We start from the raw sequence: 22,403 nt of genomic DNA, 5'->3' as shown, positions 1-22,403 counted from the left end.
CTTCCCACCCTTTCAAGACTAGAATACTAGAACATACTGTAGGAGGAACATCGTAAAAAAGTTAACTACGCACAGCGTACCCAGACATTTTGCAGAGTGTCATGCTGGTGACCCCAAGGGATTATGGGCCTTATTCTGCTTGGTACGGTGGGACAGTATATGGGCGGATCTGTTTTTTTTTTCATCTTCGCATGCGTAGCTTTCGCTATGCGCATGTGTGGCGACCTCACACCGCTCACGGACGGGTCTCTACGTGCGAAAAAACCTGTCCGCAAGAGTACGGTCATTGTGGGCGGCATGGGGGCGTTTTTATGGGAGCGGCCGGAATAATGAGGAAAACTGGGCGTAAACATGGGCGTACACGGGGGTGTGCACCAAAAATGTACGGTGCTACAACTGCTCGATCGGCGAACGCACCGTGCATTTTGGGCCAAAAACAGGTGGACGCCAAAGATAGCTCCAGACCACCCCTAGAGATACCGTATGAGAGCTGACGCCTGGGTCTGTTAATTAAAGCTGATTACTACACCTGAATGTAATAAGCAATGCTGCAGACTATTAAGTGAAAACCAAGATTTCACTAGCTGCAAGCCACACACAGCCCTCAAACTCGTTGGAAGCATATCTTTCTACACTTCTCTACATGTAAAGGTTGTTTTAATTTTAGGTAAGATTCATTCTAAGACCTGCTTATATATGTCAAGGTAGTTATTTTATAGCCATCTACACCCATTCAGTAAGTGTTTTTGTATACTTTAAAAAGCATGACACTCAATTCACAGAAGTTGACATGTGTCAACTTTTTCACTGTAACACCAACAACTTTATTTAAATGTAAAACCAATGTGGGGACACATAGATAGTGATTAAAATGCAACATTAGAACATAATAAATATACATGTAATGAGAGTTAAAATGTTGTTTTATTAGGGTGTTTATTAAGGTAGACAATTGAGTTAATAGAAAATAATTATTGAATAACAATTAGAATAATTAATTAAATGTCTTAATTATAGTTGAAAGGGAAGATTTGCAGTGCCATATATGTGCCACCGTGCACGGACGTATGCTCACCCTCACGATCGGTGACACACGCTGAGTTTTCCATTGAAAAAAAGGTGAGACCCGTCCATGCACTGTGGCGTATTCTCCGATATACAGAAGATGTCAGTGTGAAAACGGACGAGACCCGTCCGTATAGGGTGGCATATGCCTTGTTGTACCCCAGTTAACGGTGTCTAAGAGGAGACCCATCCGTATACGGTGGCGCACGCTCAAGGGTACGCCACTCCTCATTGTCGGTGTTTGTGACCGTCCGTATGCGGATGTTTTGTGGGAGGACTTACGCTCACCGTCCGTGTACGGGAAACGTACGGTGAAACGGACCATACATGCACCGACCAAACCAGAATAAGGCCCAATGAGTAGTGGGACTTGAACACATAAAAATCACCAGTAGAGGGGGGGGGGACAGATTTAGGAACCTATACCGCCAGGAGGCAGTCTGGATACTTAAGGGCCCTACATTGGCAGAGATTTGTGCCAAAGATTCATAACAGAAGATTCAGCATGAGAGATTTCACTCTCTCAGATAATGAGCCACATACAGAGAGATTTGTGTCAGAGATTCATAATGGGAGATTCAGCATGGGAGATTTCAAATCTGTCACAACTGTCACAGAAAGTGACGTAAAAAACTGCACTTCATCACAATAATAATGTTATACGGTATAGACAGTAATTTCCTATATAAACTTAATAAAATAAATTTGCATTTTCAGGCATTTTCTGAGGGATTTAGTAAAATCGATCAGAAAATGCCTGAAAATTGTGTTGAGTGTGGGGCCCATTAGGCTACAAACCCTTCAACCTCATGGTCTCAATGGCCCTTATTCTGATCGGTGCGTACTTTCCCGAATTCCTACGGTGCTGTCCGCACGCAACGCTGTGCGGTGGCGTGCGGACATCGTCCGTAGAAACGCCCATGGGTCCTCCGCATTCGGACGGACTCACTCTTTAAGAACAGGGCGTGTGTACGGACGACCAAAAAAACTTGCGTGTGCGGTGGACACGCACAGATTCTGCACGGTCTTACCACGTAAGCACGGTCTTACCGCATTAGAACGGACGGAAAGCTGGCCGTACGCACCGATGCGGAGTATTTACGCTCAATACAACACTTTTTTACTGAGTACACACAGCGATCACATGACCCACTTAGGCAATTAGGCAACCTCATTAAAAAGGGATTGTTATCTATTTCAATCAATTAAATCCTAATCTATACTAAACCACATTCCTAGTACATTCATTACACACATTAACCCTTACAGCATGTGACCCTAACATACATCTATATACACTATTTACATTTTTCTTATTTAAAAGATTTTAAACAAGTTACACATATACTTTCCCATTTTAAATAAACACACAGACAACTTCGAACTGTAATTAACAATTTATTTAGGTACTTGTTTCCTAGCACGGCCACAATCTTGTGGATCGTGTACCTTTAAGTTAAGGTACACGATCCACACGATGGACCCGATTTCCTTTGAAATCAGGTCCATTTTGCCGGCAAAGGTACAAAATCGGGGGCATCCCGTCGGTCGGGACCATTAACATTGGTCCCGACGCGACCGACGCGATGCCCCCGATTTCCCCATAGGCTTCAATGTTAAAATATTTTTTAACATTGAAATCGTGAGGATCGCGTTGGTCTTGTGCCATTATAATGGCACAAGATGAGATGGACTTGATTAAGTCCATCTCACCTTTAAAAAAATGTGAAAAATGTGAAATGGGCCAATATGACCCATTTCACATTATAGATGTCCCCGTCGTCACCCCACGATAGACGCCAACCCGAAACTTGGCGAGCGCAGCGAGCCCGCGAGGGGCGGCAGTGCGCGTCCTCCGACCTTTTCATTCCCCTACTATCCACGTCGGCGTGTAGTTGAGAATAGAATAGTGTGGCGAGCGCAGCCAGCCACCGAGCCCGAAGCGTGGCGAGCGCAGCGAGCCCCGCGAGGGGACGCGGATACCTTCACAGGTAAACGCGTCCCTTTGCGGGCTTCCCAGGTGTCCGCGTCGCCATGGACACCTGGGAAGCCCGCAAGGGGACGCGTATAACTGTGAAGGTATCCGCGTCCCCTCGCGGGGCGCGCTGCGCTCGCCACGCTTCGGGCTCGGTGGCTCGCTGCGCTCGTCACACTATTCTATTCTCAACTCCACGCCGACGGGGATAGTAGGGCATGAAAAGGTCGGAGGACGCGAACCGCCGCCCCTCGCGGGCTCGCTGCGCTCGCCACGCTTCGGGTTGGCGTCTATCGTGGGGTGGGGTTTACGTCGTTAAATTTGGGGGTCTAGGGAATATTTTACATTGAATCCAATGTAAAATCGGGTCCCAGGGACCCGATTTACATTTCATTCAATCAAAAAATCGGGTCAAAAATCGGGTCGGTCGCGTCGATCGCATCGCATGCAACCAAATCGCATGCGATGCGATCGACCCGATTTTTCCGACACGACCACCCCGATGTAAATTGGTGTGGCCGTGCTAGGAAACAAGTACCTTTATTTACATAACTTTTTTTTTTTAAACTGCAAAAAAAATAACACATTACAAATCCCCCTCAACTAGCTGGTCGATTTCATTAAGCACCTGCCGCAAGTGGCCTCTTATCCGTAAGAGGGCCCCACGGAGACCCTCTTGTGCTTGTGCTGGCTCACCTGTGGACCAAATCAAAATTGAAAAATGATTAATGATATTCAGGCATACATTTCACATAGTCATGCCTAAATTTTAAACATGCACCGTGACAGGTGTGTATATAGACACATATATAACTATATATATGACACATACAGCTATACATACATGCATACATACTACATGGAAAGTCTGTTTTTTCCCCTCTACCCTTTACTCTGTAGAACACCTCACAGTCATAGTGCTCCTTCTCAATCCAAACCCACCCATGACTAAGCTCTGAGAAGCATGTCACGCGCTGCACCAATCCCAAATCTGCAAAAAAAGTTCAGTGTCTGTTATATGATGGAGCGTGGCAGGGGAGTTACTCAACTCTCAGGAATGCTCAGTACATTTGTGCAATCAAGCATGGCTTGCCTGCTGATGGTCTGCTCCAGAAATCATTGTCATAATGCCAGTTAGGGGAAGCTGCAGCACTAACCCACTCCCATGCTCAGAATCATTAATAAGACCAAAGCAACACACAATTATGTTGCCAAACATACATGCAGACCGCAGGGGGTGGTTAGCTACAGGAGGGCCCAGGGGCACTGACCACTTGTTACTCCAGTTTAAGCCACGCCTGTCCATACTCCATTTTTGCCATACTGAATCTAGTTTACAAAGATCAATCACCAGTAAACTCTACTCACCTATATGAGGCTACAGACTGTATGCTTGCAGCAGGGACATGTAACCCTTACATGAGCAAGTCATCCCTTTCTTCCAGGATACAGATTAACTACACAGGTTCAGTGGCACTTAAAATCGACATGAAAGCCATCCTCACAACCTGTGTCATTAATATGTGTCCAGGATGAAAGGGATGGTTTGGCCACCCTCTCTAACCCCAAAGTGTGTCTGTTGCTATCCAGTTTGTTTTATTACTTTATAGTATTGAAAAAAACAATTGAATCACCAGTGCTACATAGCAAATAGTAGATGACAAAAGGATAAATTAATCCTTATGTATACATACCAATTTCGGCTGCCTGGACGACCTCACAGGCCTCAACCTCCTCCTCTTCCTCATCCTCAGGGGCCTCCACTGGTGGCACCTCCTCCTCTGTTTGGACCTCCTCCTCTGGTGGCAGCGCCTCCACAGCCCACCCCTCCTCCTCCTCCACTTCTTCGGGCACCTCCTCCGGCCTCCCTTCCTGAGGAAGCACCTCCTCTGCCCTTGGTTGGGCAAGCTCCTCCTGGCACACCTCTGCCTCCTCCCGGGCCTGTCTTGCTCGATCACGTGCTGTGTTTGGGAAAATTCAAAAAATTGCCAATTAGTGGTCATTTGTATTAAGCCTTATCAAGCTATAAATGCAAAGGTTATAAGTACAGATAATTGTACAGGCAAACAGCTCCTTAGTGGCCTTTACAAAACACAGCCTGTAACATGGCAGGTATGCTGTGACATTTGGCTCATTGTAAGCATCACAAGCATTAATCCTCCCCAATAACATATTGTATGACCATTACAGGGTGTCAAACAGGAAGTAGCACACATATAGTGTATGCCATGTTTAACTCATGATCAGGCTGGTGACCTTAGTGGCTTAAATAATGTCAGTTAAGCAATCAGGTACAAATGGACATTTAATGTAGAAACACTCACATCTAGCAATACTGCCCCTGATTTGCTGGAGCAAATCCGGCTGCCGACGCCTCAGGTCAGACCACCGCCGCTCCAGCTGAGCGATGGTCCGCCGCACCTGTGTGCGGGCGAATATGCGCCGGCGGGCCACCGCATACGCATTCCGCTTCTGGCGGTTGGTTATGAATGGGCCCGCCCGCCCCAGCCTGGTCTCCATAACGGAGACCAGTGTCCTGAGCTCCGCAGCTGAAAAGGGTGCTGCTCTTCCATATGCCGCCATCTTAGCAATGGCACAAATCAAGCAAACATGTGCTGTCATTGGTTGATCAGAGTGATATTTGGTATTAACTTTATTGTTCATTTTTACACTAACAGCGTGTATGCGCCCGAACAGACGGCTAACCCATTGCATCGCACACCCACACTTGCTGTTCCTTTGCATAGTTTAGCACACCATCCTAAACAGACAGTGTAAAATAAGATGGGAACCCATTATATATAATCTATAACAATCACCAAACATGGGTATAAGCAACAGGTGAAATAGTCTGCATCACTAGCCACTTACACCTAACTCAACAAGGTACTAAACAGCTATTTTATAATGAAAGCTATGCAGCAGAAACATAGCAAATAGTGGCAGAACTTTTCCCAAAATTAGGCCATGCTGCCATGTGTACACTTACCTTCTAATGGGCCATACTAGAGAGGTGGAATGAAAAGTAGCTAGCATCAAGGCTGAATTTGGAGAGCTTTCACATGTGATTTGGATGCTAGCACTGATTACTTGTGCCTAAGTGGTTGACTGGATTTACATATGGAATGGGTATTGTCATTTCTACTACATACCAAAGAAGTGCACAGTACAGATGTACATTCACATATACATTTCATGTGTGACCTCAGTTTTATTTGGTGATTGGTGAACTAATCTGCATTTACCTACTAAATCAGACTTACTCAGTCTGCCTGTTTTTTTTTGAATTTTTGCCCGCAGCAGGGGGCGTGGCCTATGCGCCGCACGGTTGACGCTGCCGTACGGAACGCGGCCGTACAGAACGCAGGGTGGCGCTGATGTACGCCGATTACAGAAATAGTATATAAAGGTGTGTTTGCCAAATGCAATGTGGTTGCACACATGTCTGCATCTGCATCTGAGGAAGAGCAGGAGTTGCAGGACCTATTTGCTCAGATGGACTCCAGCACCACCTATGTCCCCATCAACCCTGAACAGCCATTGGGGGAAGAGCAGCCAGATGGGCCATCGACATCACGCCAATCTGCAGCTGGCCCATCCTCAGCATCAGCAGAATCATTGGGAACACAGCAGGTGGCTTCCCAACAGAGAAGCCTGGCCAGCACTTCAAGTACAGCAACCGGTGGCCGTGGCCGTGGCAGTGGCGGTGCCAGTGGCAGTGGCGGTGCCAGTGGTCGTGGCCGCAATCGGGCAACAGAGGAACCAACCACCAGAAACATGGCATATGAACCGCAGGAGCTTGCCATCCTGGTGACCCGGGCACGGGATTTGATCGAGTGCCCACCGGAAAAGTTGACACACACAAGGAGATGGAAGATCTGGGAGGACATAACGGCGGAGATTAATACGGTGGCTCCACAAGTTCGTGAGGCGGAGCACGTTAAGAAGAGGCAAGTTCATGTGTGTTACATTTGAGCAGTACAAGTCCAGTAATGTTTACATTAGATATTAGATGGAGTTGATCAATGGGCGGTGACGTTGCTTGAAGCCACAGACATGTTTGCCATGTCATTGAATTGATAGTTATTGTAGGGTGAGTGTGATTGTATCTTCTAAGGGTTGTTTTTCAGAATTAATATAATGTAAGTTTGGTGTCAGGAGGTACATGTTGTATTATGTTTCAGATTGCAATGGGTGCTACAGCAAACATGAGGAGTGACATGTATTAATATGTACACTTTGATTGCAGGTGGCACGACTTCAAAGGGAACCTCAAAAAGAAATTGACCCAGCGGTGGGAACACAGCCACACCTCTGGGGCTGGCCCCATGCCTTCAAAGCTGCAGCTCACCCCCCTGGAACAGATGGCAGAGTGCTGCATTGCAGTGGAGGAGGTCCGGGGGGTGAGCACCATGGACAGCGAGTCCCCAGCGGAAGTCATGGCTTCTTTGCTTGAAGGTAATTATTTGCCATGCCATAAGTAGATGTTTCGAATTTTGCATGGAATGTGTGGTAATTGGAATTTTCTCTTTCAACAGCATCCCCACCGCTTGGTCAACAATCTCTTGAGGAGGTTGTGGAGTCTGTGCCACCTGGCCCCAGTAGCAGGCCCGTGCAGCAGCAGCCGCCAATGTCCGCGGCTGAATTGGCCACGTGGGGGCATGTGCTTGAAAATATTGTGCAGCAGGGAGAGTCGGCATCAGAGCGGGTGCGTAGGGCCGAGGAGGTGTTGCAGGGTTTGACCACCAGCCAGCAGAGTATTGCTGCGAGCCTGCAGGCTATGAGTGCCAGCCAGCAATCTATTGCTGCTAGCCTGCAGGTGCTGGCTGATCAAGCCCTGCGGCAAAATGAACTCCTCCTCCGCCATAATGATCTTATGGTGGAGCTAGTTGCCACCAATAGGGTCCTAATGTCACCCGTTTCTGGTGCATTACCACCATCAGCACTCCCTGCTGCCAGAGGGGGAAGACGATCCACCCCCTCCCCAGCATGTGCTCCACGTGACCCACCATCTGACCGTGGCCGTGGGCGAAGAGCTGCTGCACGTGGCAAGGAGCCTGCCAGGGGCAAACGTGCCCGCAAATGAACTTGTGTCCACATTAATCTCCACCCTTATGTCTTCCCAAATCTTCCATTGAGCTGTGTGTGTCAGCATCCTGTGTCCAATTCCGTGCAGAGGGTCACCACATTTGCCCTCGGTTCAAATGTCATGTTTGGTTCCCCTGTTGCCCTGTTTCGGCTAGCATTACTGTGTGCTGTACTTGAAGTGTTGGTGCTATACTTTTGTTGTGAAGCCACCTGATGTGTTCCTAATGATTCTGCTGTGGCTATGTATGTCTATAATACATGTATTTATTATATATTATTTACTTTTAGTCCTGCTATGCTACCATTTATTTTGTGACGGTTTAGAAATTATTTTATTACTTCATTTAATAAATGTTATTTTTGTCCCCCAAATGTGTGGTTTAATTGATACATGTAGAAGTGACATGTGTATTTGTATTATTCATATGAAGTTGTGGTCATTATTTGCAGTGTAAAAGTGTGTGAAAACTGCAGCATATATGTGTGTGTTTAGTAATGGTCCATTTAAGCTGCAATGGTTCCAATTGAAGCAGTGAGAAGCGTGTAATTAACAAGTAATGAGTAAATTAGGTGATTGTATTGTGTTCAGCTGACATTGGTTGAGGTGCGTCCGTCCTGATTAGGCGTTCCGATTGCCTAGCACATGACCGAGTGGTGTCCGCCAAGCAATACTTGCTTATGGACACCGCACATTTCTTCCCTTTTTGTTCGCGTGCATTCGGCGTGCTATCCGAATGCACGCCTACCAAAATAAGTGCACTCCCCCGTGTCCGCCCATGTTTCCGCCCAGTTTAGCCCACTTTGAAACTACGCCCCTGTGTCATTCCGAATGACGCCCATAACACGCCCATATTTCCAGAGTGATTGCGGTGCACATTTCTGTACGGTATTAGTGAGAACAAGTACGTAGACCATGCGTGGCACATGCGCATGGCGTTCCCCACGCATGCGCAGACGGCTAAAAAATGCTATCCGAAAGAATACGGGAAAGTACGCACCAACCAGAATAAGGGCCAATGAGACTATCGACCTTGAATTCATTTAGATTACAGACTAATAGTCTGTCCCCCCCTCCCCCCCTCATATGGTTCTCCTGTTTTAATTCAATTTGCTCTTTTTTGGTTCCTTATTTGTTCCTTTACAGTTGCCTCTGGTCCTCTCCCTCCATATATTCTTTTTTCCCTCAAGATCAGCCAACATTGGCTAGAAGATAAAAAGAGTTGAATACAGTAAAATGGTATTTGGGAACTTATGACATTTTAGATGTCTATCTGATCACTGGTTTGTGAAACATAGAATTACTGTGTATACCAGTGGTTCCAAAACTTTTTTGAATCACGGCACCCTAGAGCATCAAAATATTTTCAAGGCACCCCTAGGCCAAATGCTTCTTATCGAGAAATTCAGAAAAACAATTTAAATGAAGTGCATTGTGTTTATATGTCACAGTTATCTGGTGAGGGACAGGATTTGCTTCTGTTTGTCCACATATATTATGATTGGCAGCCACAAGCACTGGTTTTGCCTGGTACATTGTCCATAAATAATATGAATTGATCTTGGTCCACCAATCCAAGGCACCCCTGCAAGTGTCCTGAGGCACCCCAGGGTGCCTAGGCACACAGTTTGGTAACCACTGGTGTATACCAATTAGATCAAGTACCTGCAGTGTTCCCAATAAAAGATTGATAGAAGTACCAAACGATGTATAAATTCTAGTGCTTTTTCTAAATAATTAGCCTTTTGTGTGTTTTGATAATATGGTTTTATGGTTATCACAATAAAGTTTAGAATAACCATATGCATATGTATATACTATTTTAGATTAAAGCATCTCCATCATTTTCTTGCAATTACGTGTGTAACTATGTCCATTTACCATATTCAAAATCTCCTTTGCATTCTGATACATGTTTTTAGATTTAACAAGGTATAGTTATCTAAAAACCTTTTTGTGTCATTTATTTGCACCATTATAATAAAAGCATACAGTAGTTTTTTGAACAATGGAATCAGGTGAATCAGCTCAGTTGCTGATCAACTATGAAAAGACCTGAGTTTGGTCGGAGCCTGATTTAACAGCTGTACTACAGACCAAACGGAAATAAATTTAGTAATACCCCTTTTACACCAAAATCCCTTTTCGGACCCTGGTCTTTGAACACAGGAGTTTCCAGGGTTGGACCCAGATTCATACACAGCACTGTGACCCAGGTCTGCGCCGTTTACACTGAACCTGGGTCAGCCCTGCTTTTCCCTATGGTTGACATAAAAAATGTCCATTTTAGGACTGATAAACTGCCAGCCAACCTTCCCTCAATGATTTAAAATAAAAATTAAAAGACATGACAAGTTAGCATTGAAAAATGTTGGTTTGTTTATTTTGTAAATTAAAAAAAAAAAAGTTTTATTCAGTGCTCAAGCACACATAGCGGTATAAAAGTGCAGCATCTCCCATGTGCTCCCTCCAGTCCCCTTCCCCTGCAGCAGCAGACTGAATCTCCCATGTGCCCCCCCCCCCCCCCCCCCCAAAAAAAAATAATATATATGATACTGCATCCAATTATGATTTCTGTGTGCACTGCCCGTATCATTCCTGGCTGCTGTCTTTTGCCACTGCAGCGCACTGTGGAAAGGCGTCCAGCACTTCTGATATCCTTTCAGCATTACCCGGATGTCCCAACCTGGGTTGGGACCATTTACACCGCACACGACCCAGGTCCAACCAGTGTTCAACCCTGGTCAGGACCTGGGTAGGAGATCAGTGTTACTGGACCTGGGTTGGCCCCTTTTACACCAATGCTGACCTGGGTCCAACCTGCGTTATGCGTTGGTGTAAAAGGGTATAAAAGACTCATTGCCAGCCACTCTTGATTGATAAAGCCGCCCTGTGTGCTGTGAAACATGTATCAAAGGACTCCATTTAACTCTCTACTGCACCTTGGGGGCTAACTTTTGGAAAGACCGCCGGCATCACTGAATGTGCAGTACGTGCTACGGCGATTCCCGGCTGAGAAGAGGCAGCCAGAACCTTCAGCTCTGTGTAGCTAACGCTATTGAACGGCAAACAACGCTCCCAGCCATCATAGCACCTGCAGGCTGCCACATCCCTGGACGGTTACTTCGCTGAGACCCGGGTGGATCTTGATATACACCGTCGCTGAGAAGCACTACACAGATATTGAGGAAGTGCTGAGGATGATTGACGGCAAAGTGCAGGTAGCAGTCATAGCCTCCTAAAACACTTAGCTGTACACATGATTGCAGTGGCGTAACTATAAATTTTGCTCCCCCCTGCCAAAAAATTTATTGCGCCCCCCACACCCACACTATATATGTATATATACACACACACACATATACAATATATACTGTATACACATATACTTCTTTTAAATTTAATTCTTTATATAGGTGCAAATAAAAACACACCTCTTCTTTTACAAGTCAGGTTTTCGTTGTTGAGGAGTGAAGACTGGGTCTGGGTGGACTGGGACTCCCTGAGGCTCCCTCCCTGCTCAGCTTTCCGGCTCCTCTGTCTGGCCAGTGACCTCTCCAGTGTGTGACGTGATGACATCACACGCATAGGAGAAGCTGAGGCAGAGTAACCAGCAGTCACTGCTGCTGCCTTAACCCATACCTCCCAACTTTTGACCTGAGGAAATAGGGACACTCGCGCGGCGAAGTCGCGCGAGCGCCCGAAAAGGGGGCGGAGCGTATGCAAATGAGGGCACGGCTTATGCTAATTAGCCGCGACCTCATTTTCATACGAGAATAGACGCTGTGCGCATGCGCACAGCGTCTATTCTACTAGATTGGGGGGTATCCCAACTGCCACCCCCCCGCAGCGGGACAATGCCTGCCGCAGGTGGGACAGCGGGACAGGACCCGAAAATCGGGACTGTCCCTCTAAAATCGTGACAGTTGGGAGGTATGCTTAACCTGTCACTCCGTGCCAGGCCACACCCTGCTGTGTAGGTCTGCCTACCAGAAGTCCCCAGGCCCAGACTGAATCTTATATAAAATGGAGGTGCAGCTTTATAGGGTACAGAATTCTCCCTTCAAACAGGTGTAGCTGCTGGAACGGTCACAGAGGCTAGGCGGGGGACTGTAGCTGCACTGCTGCGAATGCAGGGGTTCATTACTGCCACCCACCCGCCCTCTTATTCGACAGCCGCACGCCCGCCTACCCTCCCATTGGACAGCCACCCCCCCATCAAGGCCAATGTGACAGTCTGTCATGGCTGCGCCCGTGCTGCGGTCGACTGTCCTGTGCGGGAGCGGCAGGCGGCGCACCAGCAGCACATAATGTATGTCAGACCAGGCTGCTAGTGTACATTGCACACAACACTTCCTAGACATTTTTTAGTAAAATTTCCTTCTTTGGACTTGTGTATGCTATTAGAGCTAGATTGGTGAAGGCTCTTCTGGTGTCACCCTGGGCTGAATTAGTTAAAGAATAGCACTGAGATATCAGTTTATTTTTGCTTTTGTTATGTAAACTCCCTAAGGCAACGAGCATGTAAACCCTATAGCAATGAGCATGTAACCCACTTTGGCATCGAGCATGTAATCCCCTTGGCAACAAGCATGTAATCCCCCCTGGCAACGATCATGGTTCCCTGGCCACGAGCATGTTGGTAAGCGGCACCAACAATGCGATGCATTGTATTTGTTGCCCAGCACTACGTATATAATTTTTATATCAATATACACTTGTTTAATGGACCAGGTATATACCGTTTCACCTCAGTCTCAACCCCATGCATCTCTCCAACCCTCTCTGGACCCCCCCCCCCCCCCCCCTTGCAAATCCTGTGTCTTCCCCTGGCTATACACTTTGATATTCACTGGTGTTACTGAATATAATTTAATCAAGCGTAGGAAATGATATACTGTAAGTTCAGTGGCGTAACTATAGCTCCGCAGCCCCCGCGGTGGCGCAGAGAAATTGGGGGCGCCGCCGGGGGGGCTGCGGGGCTATAGTTACCCGCGGTCTGCGTCTCGCCCGGCTCTCTGTCGGGACCTTCCTGACGTCACGGTCCCGGCCGGCTCCTGCTGCAATGAAAACTGACAATTAGAAAATGGCTGCCCTCATACTGCAGACAGTTTTCTGTCTGCAGTATGGGGGCAGCCATTTTCTAAGAGTCCGTTTTCATTGTAGCAGCAGGAGCCGGCCGGGGCCGTGACGTCAGGAAGGTCCCGACTGAGAGCCGGGCGAGACGACGCAGACCGCGAGTAAGAAGGGGGGGCAGGTTAGGTGGGGGGCATCGAATAAACGTGCGGCGGGGGGCGCTGAATAGTTAGTTACGCCCCTGTGTACAGAGGCGTAGGGAGGGCGGAGCCACCGGAGCTTATGCTCCGGGCGGCTATTGGTCGAATGGCGCCGCCGGCCCGCCCCCCCTCCGCAAATGATCCCTGCGTAAGGATCATACTAATAGTGGTAACGGCGGGCAGCGGGCAGCGTGCGCGGCAGCTGCCCTGCCCGGCGCCTGCCTCCTGCCCTGCTCGCCCGGCGTTCCCTGCCGCCAAGCGCACCGTCCGGGCGGCTGACTCCAGTCCACTCCTCTCTCCTGTCTAAATTGCTGCTGCTGCTGCGTCCGGCTTCCGGGCAGCGCAGCGCAGCGCAGCAGCACTCGACTCCTCCCAGAACCAGTCACCTGTCACCTGAGTCCCTTCTCCCTGGCTACAGCAGCGTGAACACTTAACAGCCTTCCCAAACGCTGGCTGTGGCCTAGAGGAGGAGAAGTTTTTCAAGGTGATTTATTTTATTTTTATTTAAAGCTAATTAATAATTTAAAAAAAACTTAGTAATAAACTTGTGGTTTGAGGGATTCGTGGGGCCGGGAGGGGGGGAGGGAAGGGGCGAGGGGGGGGGGGGGTGGGTGAATCTCTCTGGCTGCTGCTGTCACCCCAGGTATATTTATTTACAGCTGTCAGCATCTTATATAGCGCAGCAGATTCCGTTACAGCCTCTTATATAGCGCAGCAGATTCCGTTACAGTGTCTTATATAGCGCAGCAGATTCTGTTACAGTGTCTTATATAGCGCAGCAGATTCTGTTACAGTGTCTTATATAGCGCAGCAGATTCCGTTACAGCGTCTTATATAGCGCAGCAGATTCCGTTACAGTGTATTATATAGCGCAGCAGATCCCGTTACAGTGTCTTATATAGTGCAGCAGATTCCGTTATAGCGTCTTATATAGCGCAGCAGATTCCGTTACAGTGTCGTATATAGCGCAGCAGATTCCGTTGCAGTGTCTTATTTAGCGCAGCAGATTCCGTTACACTGTCTTATATAGCGCAGAAGATTCTGTTACAGTGTCTTATATAGCGCAGCAGATTCCGTTACAGTGTATTATATAGCGCAGCAGATTCCGTTACAGTGTATTATATAGCGCAGCAGATTCCGTTACAGTGTATTATATAGCGCAGCAGATTCCGTTACAGTGTATTATATAACGCAGCAGATTCCGTTACAGTGTCTTATATAGCGCAGCAGATTCCGTTAGTGTCTTATATAGTGTCTTATTTTTTAAGTTTTTTCTTTTCAAATGTAACATGCCAACACATGTTAGCCACGCCCCCAATTCATTACGGGGGGGGTCGCGAAATATGCCCCTGCTCCGGGCACCACGGCACCTAGCTACACCGCTGCCTGTGTAAGTTAAACTGCTTGTTTAATAACTGCTCCACTGTTTTATTTTAATAAATATTTTGGTCAATTTGCATTCATGACATGCAGTCACATTAGTCTGTAATGTGCATCTTATGCTAAAAAACTGGTTCAACAGGTAGGTGATTGCACCCGGGATTGCTGCTGTGTGTATATTCTGTGGGTCACTACACTCCCACTACACAAATACACCAAAAGAAATTGAAGATACACTTTAGCGCTATCCCAATAGAATAAAGCTACAGCACATCTAACTTGCTTGTAGATCTCTGGACCGACTGGTGTCCAAGTATGGTCTGGACAGGATTTTAAGAACTCCTACTGACCCCCAAAGGGGTCCCTATAGGCACATAAAGGTATCTTTATGTTTTTCAAACGTCAGTCTCTCTTCTAATCCTGCTGCCACCACACGTCTTCACATGCAGAATGTATACGTTACTGACCTGTATAAAATGCCCTATTTGCACATAAAGATATCTTTAAACCAGGAGCCTAATCTTCAATATCACTCAACACCCCGTATTCATCAATCATAAAACATCGGACTTCAGATGGACCAACACTCACCTCAAAATGAGGCCCTATTTTCACAGAGCAGTTTCTTTAGTCTTCTTCCACAGAAGGAGAATCTCCACACTCAGGATACTCCGTAAAAAAGTGTTTATTCCATATGATATACAAATAAAACAGACAATAAAAACGATTATTCCCCGCTGCTTAGCAGCAGACAGGGGGGACTCCCAACAGCCCCCCCTCACCGCGGGACACTGCCGGCCGCGGGAGGGACAGCGGGACAGGCCCTGATAATCGGGACTGTCCCGCTGTAATCGGGACTGTTAGGAGGTATGTTAAATGTGGGGGAGCTATGTGCTATACTATGATCTGTGTGGGGAGGACCTATGTGCTGTATTATATGTGCGGGGACCTACGTGCTGTACTATTATCTGTGTGTGGAGGACCTATGTGCTGTATCATCTGGGGGGGCTATTTGCTGTATTATTCTCTGTGGGACCTATGTGCATTATTATCAGGGTGGTGGATTTATGGATCAGATGTCACACACCTCCGATTTTGCCCAATTATTGGTCCAAAGTGCGGAAATCGGATGAAATTGGCCCAAAATCGCATAGTGTGTAGCCATTCCTCTCTGGTCAGGTTGCCACACCCCTTCAAAAAGACCACGCCCCTTGGTGGGCCCCTGTGAGTGCATTTCCCTAGTGGGCCCTTCATGCCCCAGTCCGACACTGCCGTCACTTACAGGGGGATGGGGGGATTGTCTGGGGTTGGGGGCGGGTTTAGTAGGGATTTATAATGACATGTGCGGGTCGGGCAGTTTAGGGGGAGGGGTCATTTAAAAGAAAATTATTGGAGAGGCCAATCCCGGGGATCCCGAGATTGAGCATTTTTCAATCCCGATTCCCGGGATTGAAAAAATGCCCCTGGATTGACATCCCTACATCCAACCAACTAGTTGGCCAGCATGTGTGGCCAGCATAAGCACTGATCCTAGCATTTATGAATAAGGGGAATAGACACTACATACAGTAGTGTTGAAATGAATATGGACAAAACTTCCAGGGTCACACTAACTCGTGATTGATGACAGGTGAGCTATATTGGGAGAATATAACATTATAGCATTTATTGTAACTACGTTTCCATCCCTGCACCTGTTGTACCCTGTTGGACAAGGGACGGTACGTGAGTAAAGCCTATGCCTCACACAGTAAAAGTCAAATGTTATGTGAAGAGGTCAAGTAGGAGCACAGAGAATGTGTCCCTTCTACAACACTAGCCCTACATGTGAATGCACATAAGACTGAGTGACTGCAGAGTTGTACATATTCTGCACATATTTATCCTTATGACCAGCAAGGCATAAAATGGTTGGGAAGGACATTCCCATGTAGTCAGAGTTCAGTGAGGGTACTGTATGTTTTACAGAAATGTGGATCATGTATACTTGCAATTATGTGCAAATATGCCGGTTAGTACATGCAACAGGAAATGTATGATAACGATGACTCATTGGCAGTGGGGCTGCAGCACAGCTCAAAATTCAATTATGGGAGAAACACCAACTGACAGTGAGTCAATTAGGAATGTCAGTTGCTGGCAGTGGGTGTGATGACGCCCATACACGCTGCGATTCCCGGCGAGGTGATGTGTGCTTTGAGGTGCGCGCTCCCGCGGCACCTCATCGCACAGTACAAAAAGTATGTTCTGCACATACTTTTTGTACTTGCTTTTCATCACATCGCATCGCATTGCATGCACAAGGCATGCAATGCGATGTGATGGATGCTATTTAAGCCCGGAACGCACGCCGGGATCGCAGCATGTATGGGCAGCTTGTGTCCCCTATTTCAATTTTGAACTGTGCTGCAGCCTCTCCTCTGGAGCCTCCACTGCTTATGGGATATTTACTATCTAGAGGGCACTGCAGAAACTTTAAAACAACATTTGCCCTGATAGTCTATGGCAGGGGTAGCCAACTCCAGTCCTCAAGAGCTAACAACAGTTCACGTTTTCCAACTCACCTCACAGATACACAGGTGCACTCATTACTGACTGACACATTTTAAAAGATCCACAGGTGGAGCTAAATACTTCACTTGTGATTCTGTAAGGAGACATGGGACTGGAGTTGACTACCCCTGGTCTAAAGCACCTAAGCATGTATCCTGGTGGAATATCTATTCCCAGTTGACTCACTATTGCTGCTTTCAGACCGCAAAACTGGCTTTGACCCTGTATTTGGAAACGTTTCCAAAAACGGGTCTACCAGGTAAAACCCCTTTCACACCGCATCTCTTAAACGGTATATTACCGTTTAAGTGCGTTTTTTTTTACACTGGCAGACCCGTTTTTCTTCAGCGCGTGCCGCCCCTCCCCCGGGGGTTAAGACCCCCAAATCCCCCCCACCCCAGGGTTAACACCCCCCCCCCCCCCCCTGTGCAGCCAGTACCTCCGTTGCGTGATCCGGCACTGCAGTTGGTCGGGGAAGCACTTATGAAAAAAAGCGTCTTTCAGAAAATGGCTGCCCCATAGGAAAATCAGTTTTAAAAAACTGTCTTTCGTATGGGGGCAGCCATTTTCAGAAAGTCACTTTTCAGACCGTTTACAAAGTGCGGTCTGAAAGGGGCATATACAGCTGGTATCAGGCACAAAACTACTGTAGGCAGTGGCGTAACTATAAATTTTGCTCCCCCCTGCCAAAAAGTTTGTGGCCCCCCCCCCCCCCCTGGCTCCTCTCCAGCGTGTGACGTGATCACACACATAGTGGAGAAGCTGAAGCAGGATAGAGGATGAGAAACCAGCAGACACTGCTGATTCCCTTAGCTCCGACGCATCCCAGGCCGCCCCAGCACGCCCATCTGCCCCCCATCCTGTACACAGTAGCCAATAGCCGGCTCTGTGTACATTCAATTGAATCAGTGCTGGGGGTTTGTCGTCTCTGCCATGGCCACACTCGCGCAGCGGCTTACTCGCCCCCGGTGCTCAGCCAGCGGGCAGTGGCAGGCAGCAGCATGTCAGTGCATCCAGCGGGTGTTGGTGCCCACATAGACCCCACTGTGGCTTGCTCCCCCAAGCGGCAGCTGGGGCTGCCTTACAGTAGTTACACCACTGACTGTAGGTAGGTCACGAGCTGACAATCACTGTTTGTCTGGTAAACATTTGTATTACCATTAAACCAAGTGCATTGTGGGTATAAAGGGTACAACAGGTTATCTGGGCACCTTTGGCTGGTTGGTAAATCTGGAAGATGGCATCTGCATTTTTTCTTTTTTTACTTATAGTAATAGACTGCTGGGTCACACACAACTGGATGTTTGTATATCGATATATGGATGCCAATCCCAGGATCAGCGGGTTCCCAGGATTTAGGATAAGAATTGCTAGGATCTCAGTCCCAGGATTGGAGCCTCCAATCCCGGGATCTCTGAATCAAAATGCACATGCGTATTTGATTTTTACCAGACAGCATTTAGGGGAGCACCAGCTGCCAGGTTCTGTGGCTGCGTGCCATGATGTTAGAGGTCATGCTGCGCAGCCAAACACCTGCCCGCACCTCTGCTGTGCCCTCCTGCCTCTTCCCTCCCACTTAAGGACCTCTACACAGCAGTTTCCAGTACAGCATGGCATCCAGGGGCGACTTGCAGTGACCTTGATAATCCCGGGATTTTAGAAAAAATAACCCAGGATTGGCCTCCATATACCCTGGTCCAGCGACAGGGGGATCAAAGGGGACACCCATACTGGTCTCAATGTTATGAGGGGCACCAAGGTCCTGGGCAGCAAGCAATGCTGTCGTGGGTATATATTTATATAATTTATATGGATTGCTCCAGGAGCCTGGGAAGAAAGGAGCTGTGGCACTAGCATAGTTTCCTCCACCCATCCATCCTGCTGCCTGGGACCGTCTAGAGCAGAGGTGAGCTTTTGTACGGATGATACTCAAAGTTGCAAATAGGAGGCATAATAATTTCCAGCTGTCTGTCCTGGCTCCTGTGTGAGCCTGCTGTCAGCACTGCCACAGTTAATGGCGTGATGGATGCTGTGACTTGGGAGCTATAAAGAACAGGTTTTATTTACAGTAGTTGGAATTAATCCCTTTCACTCCAATCCTGCTGACTTCTTCCCACCTATACTCCAAATATGCCCCCCCCCCTGCTCCGCACCACTACTTCAACCTTACACCCTGTCCGTCTGCCCCAAATCAATTATAACCACAAGTGTGAAATTAATAAAAATACATAGACCTGCTGAAATGGATTTTCCCTTTTCCGGGAATCAGAGGATTTCACGCAGGCTCTGAAAGATAATGGTCTTTTTTTCCCATCCAGAGGGAATCACATATCATCATAAAACATAAATCAATGGTAAAACAAAAGGTTTTAATAAATATTGCACCTACAAATTTAAGACGATTTAAAAGCATAAAATAATTCCCAGTGACAAGCAGTTACCGCAATGGTGAATTTTGATTTCTGTGGGGACACTGCAGTGGACCTGGCAAAGGATGATGTCATTTGAGTCAGTCCAAACACGGTGAGGTAATCACTCGGGGCCAGGGCCCTTATTCAGATCTGATCACAGTACCAATTTGTTCTCAAAAAGGGCAAAACCATGTGCACTGCAGGTGGGGCAGATGTAACATGTGCAGAGAGAGTTAAATTTGGGTGGAATGTGTTGAAACGGAAACCTAAATTGCAGTGTAAAAATAATGCAGTAATTACCCTGCACAGAAACAAAATAACTCACCCAAATCTAACTCTCTATATACATGTTACATCTGCCCCACCTGCAGTGCACATGGTTTTGCCCATTTTGAGAACAAATTTGTACTGCGATCAAATCTGGGTTGTATGGAGGATAACCCAGGTCAGGGCTGTATGGAGGATAACCCAGTATCTCCCAATGGTAGTGCCATAATAACTCACACGTGCAGTTGGCTGAGTATGGCCCAAATCCAAACTATTTCTCTGACATAACATTATTACTGTACACCTCAACAAGTTGATGATGGATTTCAGCTGTTCGTGTCTCTTTTTGATGCAGAGAACTGATCATACTACGCTCCTCACTATGGGAATTATTCTAGTTCATTCTTTCTGACAAAATCCTTCTTAGATGGACAAAACCAAGTGCACTGCAGGTGGGGCAGATGTTACTTGTGCAGAGAAAATTAGATTTGGGTGGGGGTTTTACTTCAAAGTGAGATCTATATTGCAGTGTAAAAATAAAGCAGTCAGTATTTTCCCTGCACAGAAACAAAATAATTCCCCCAAATCTAATTCTCTCTGCACATGTTACATCTACCCCACCTGCAGTGCACATGGTTTTGTCCATCTAAGAAGGATTTTGTCAGAAAGAATGAACTAGAATAAGGCCCTATGTTTCTGCCAGCCCTGCCATCTTACAACTCATGTTGGGACAGTGGGCCTGATTCAGATATGGTTGTAGTTGCTATCCCTGCTGCTGCTTAAGTGGACTCTCTATATCAGTGTTTCCCAAACTTTTTTCTCTTCCCGACTTCTTAATTAGGCTTTTCATTTAAGAGTACCCACTCCTCTCAATTTTAAATATCCACAGCATTTATGAGTGGAGTGGAAGAGAGCGGAATGTGTGTCCTCATATTAAATATAAGTAGCGGAGGAGGAGTAGTGTGCAGTCAGGAATCGGGACCCTCTGTGTCTGGCAGCTGGCTGTAAACTGTCTCTGGGGTTCCTGCTAACGCTTGTAGGATTAATGCCGCTGCTTCCTCCACCCGTGTCAGCGTGGAGCAGATGAACACTGATGTGTGAGGGCAGCTCCCAATGGATTTTTGGGTGGGCAAAAGCACGAGGAGATGCGGATGATGCTGCAGAGGGATCTGGAAGTGACTTTATGTGATTCATCTCTATGGCAACGGAAGACTTCATCCACCATTGAGAGACTTCTTGCTCTTCTTCCGCCATTACCAATATTATTTTCAAGTACCCCCAGGGTTACTAGTACCACAGGTTGGGAACTACTGCTCTATGTGGTAATGCAGCATCAGGCATCTATTGCAAGTAGACGCATTCTGCCACAGTAGTGATCCAACCTGCATGCTATGATGTAGCATGGGATCACTCATTCACCATCAGGTGGCATTTTTTTTAAACGGCAATCATTTTATGGCAAAATCCAGCTGTTTTTTTCAGCGTAAATGATTGCCGGTTTAAAAAAAATTGGGAAAACTCTCCCCAAATCTCTCACTTTCTGATTCTCACACACTATTACATTTGTCCCCTGTGTGTAAAACTATTATTCTAGTGGTGAAGCCCCTTCCCACAATAACAGTACATTGTGGCCCACCATTACCACCGCCAATATTTGCCCATTGTCCAGGGAGCTATTCCATGGAAAAGTTTGATGGAAATAAAGAAAGTAAGAAACTACCACAGAAAATTACACTTTCACTTTTTGTACTTTTCCAAGATAACAAATAGAAAACGTTCCCAAAGCCGCTTTAAAGCCATATACGGCAGGATTTGTGCTGTACATCTGTACATTTTTTCTTTGCTTCATTCATTGTAAATGTAGCTTATTAACAGCAGAGATGTATAACCAGTGTCAATTAGTCAAGTAACAGGCCAGGGGCCTGATTCAGACCTGCTCACTAAGCAGCGTACTTTCGCTGCTTAGCGAGTGGGTAAAAGGCCGTCCTGCTGAATTCCCGCCCCCCCCCCCCACCACCACCACCACCTGCATCCGCTCGATAACATGCGGGGGATGTGTCCAGGCACACATAGCCTCACAAGGGGCCGGAGGGAAGAGAAATCATTTGGTGGTTGCCGACCTTTAAATTATTTCTCTCCCATTCAGAAATAAAAGTGACTTTTATTTCCACCACTGTTCGCCGACCTGCATTCCCAGGGGTCTATTGTCTTCTAGAAGATGCTAAATAAAAAAAAGAAGTAGAATCTGATTGGTTGCTATTGGCAACATCCCATCTTCAATAGAACACCTATCTCCGTAATTTGACCCCAGTGTGTGCAGTCTAGAGCACCGTTTCCCAAACAGTGTAATATTAGCGCATACAATGCAGTTACACCAACCACACATACAG

General features: G+C 47.0%; 1 long non-coding RNA gene across 2 annotated transcripts in view; it reads right to left on the bottom strand.

The window, feature by feature from the left end:
- LOC146080990 (uncharacterized) overlaps nucleotides 1-22,403 on the bottom strand; it is a 97,233-nt gene that overhangs the window by 3,634 nt on the left and 71,196 nt on the right. The window contains exons 5-6 of one of the 2 annotated variants that reach the window (XR_014475044.1): nucleotides 4,735-5,001; nucleotides 3,667-3,736 (exon numbers count right to left, since the gene is read on the bottom strand). The exons of the other annotated variant lie outside the window; for it this stretch is intronic. This is a non-coding gene — a long non-coding RNA (uncharacterized LOC146080990). Of the gene's footprint in view, nucleotides 1-3,666; nucleotides 3,737-4,734; nucleotides 5,002-22,403 lie in introns of those variants that run through there. 2 annotated transcript variants of the gene reach the window in all.

This window comes from Crinia signifera, chromosome 5 (assembly GCF_055691185.1).
Source record: "Crinia signifera chromosome 5, ASM5569118v1, whole genome shotgun sequence".
NCBI lineage: Eukaryota > Metazoa > Chordata > Amphibia > Anura > Myobatrachidae > Crinia > Crinia signifera.
Note: the sequence above shows the minus strand (reverse complement) of the source record. Positions and strands in the feature narration are given on the sequence as shown.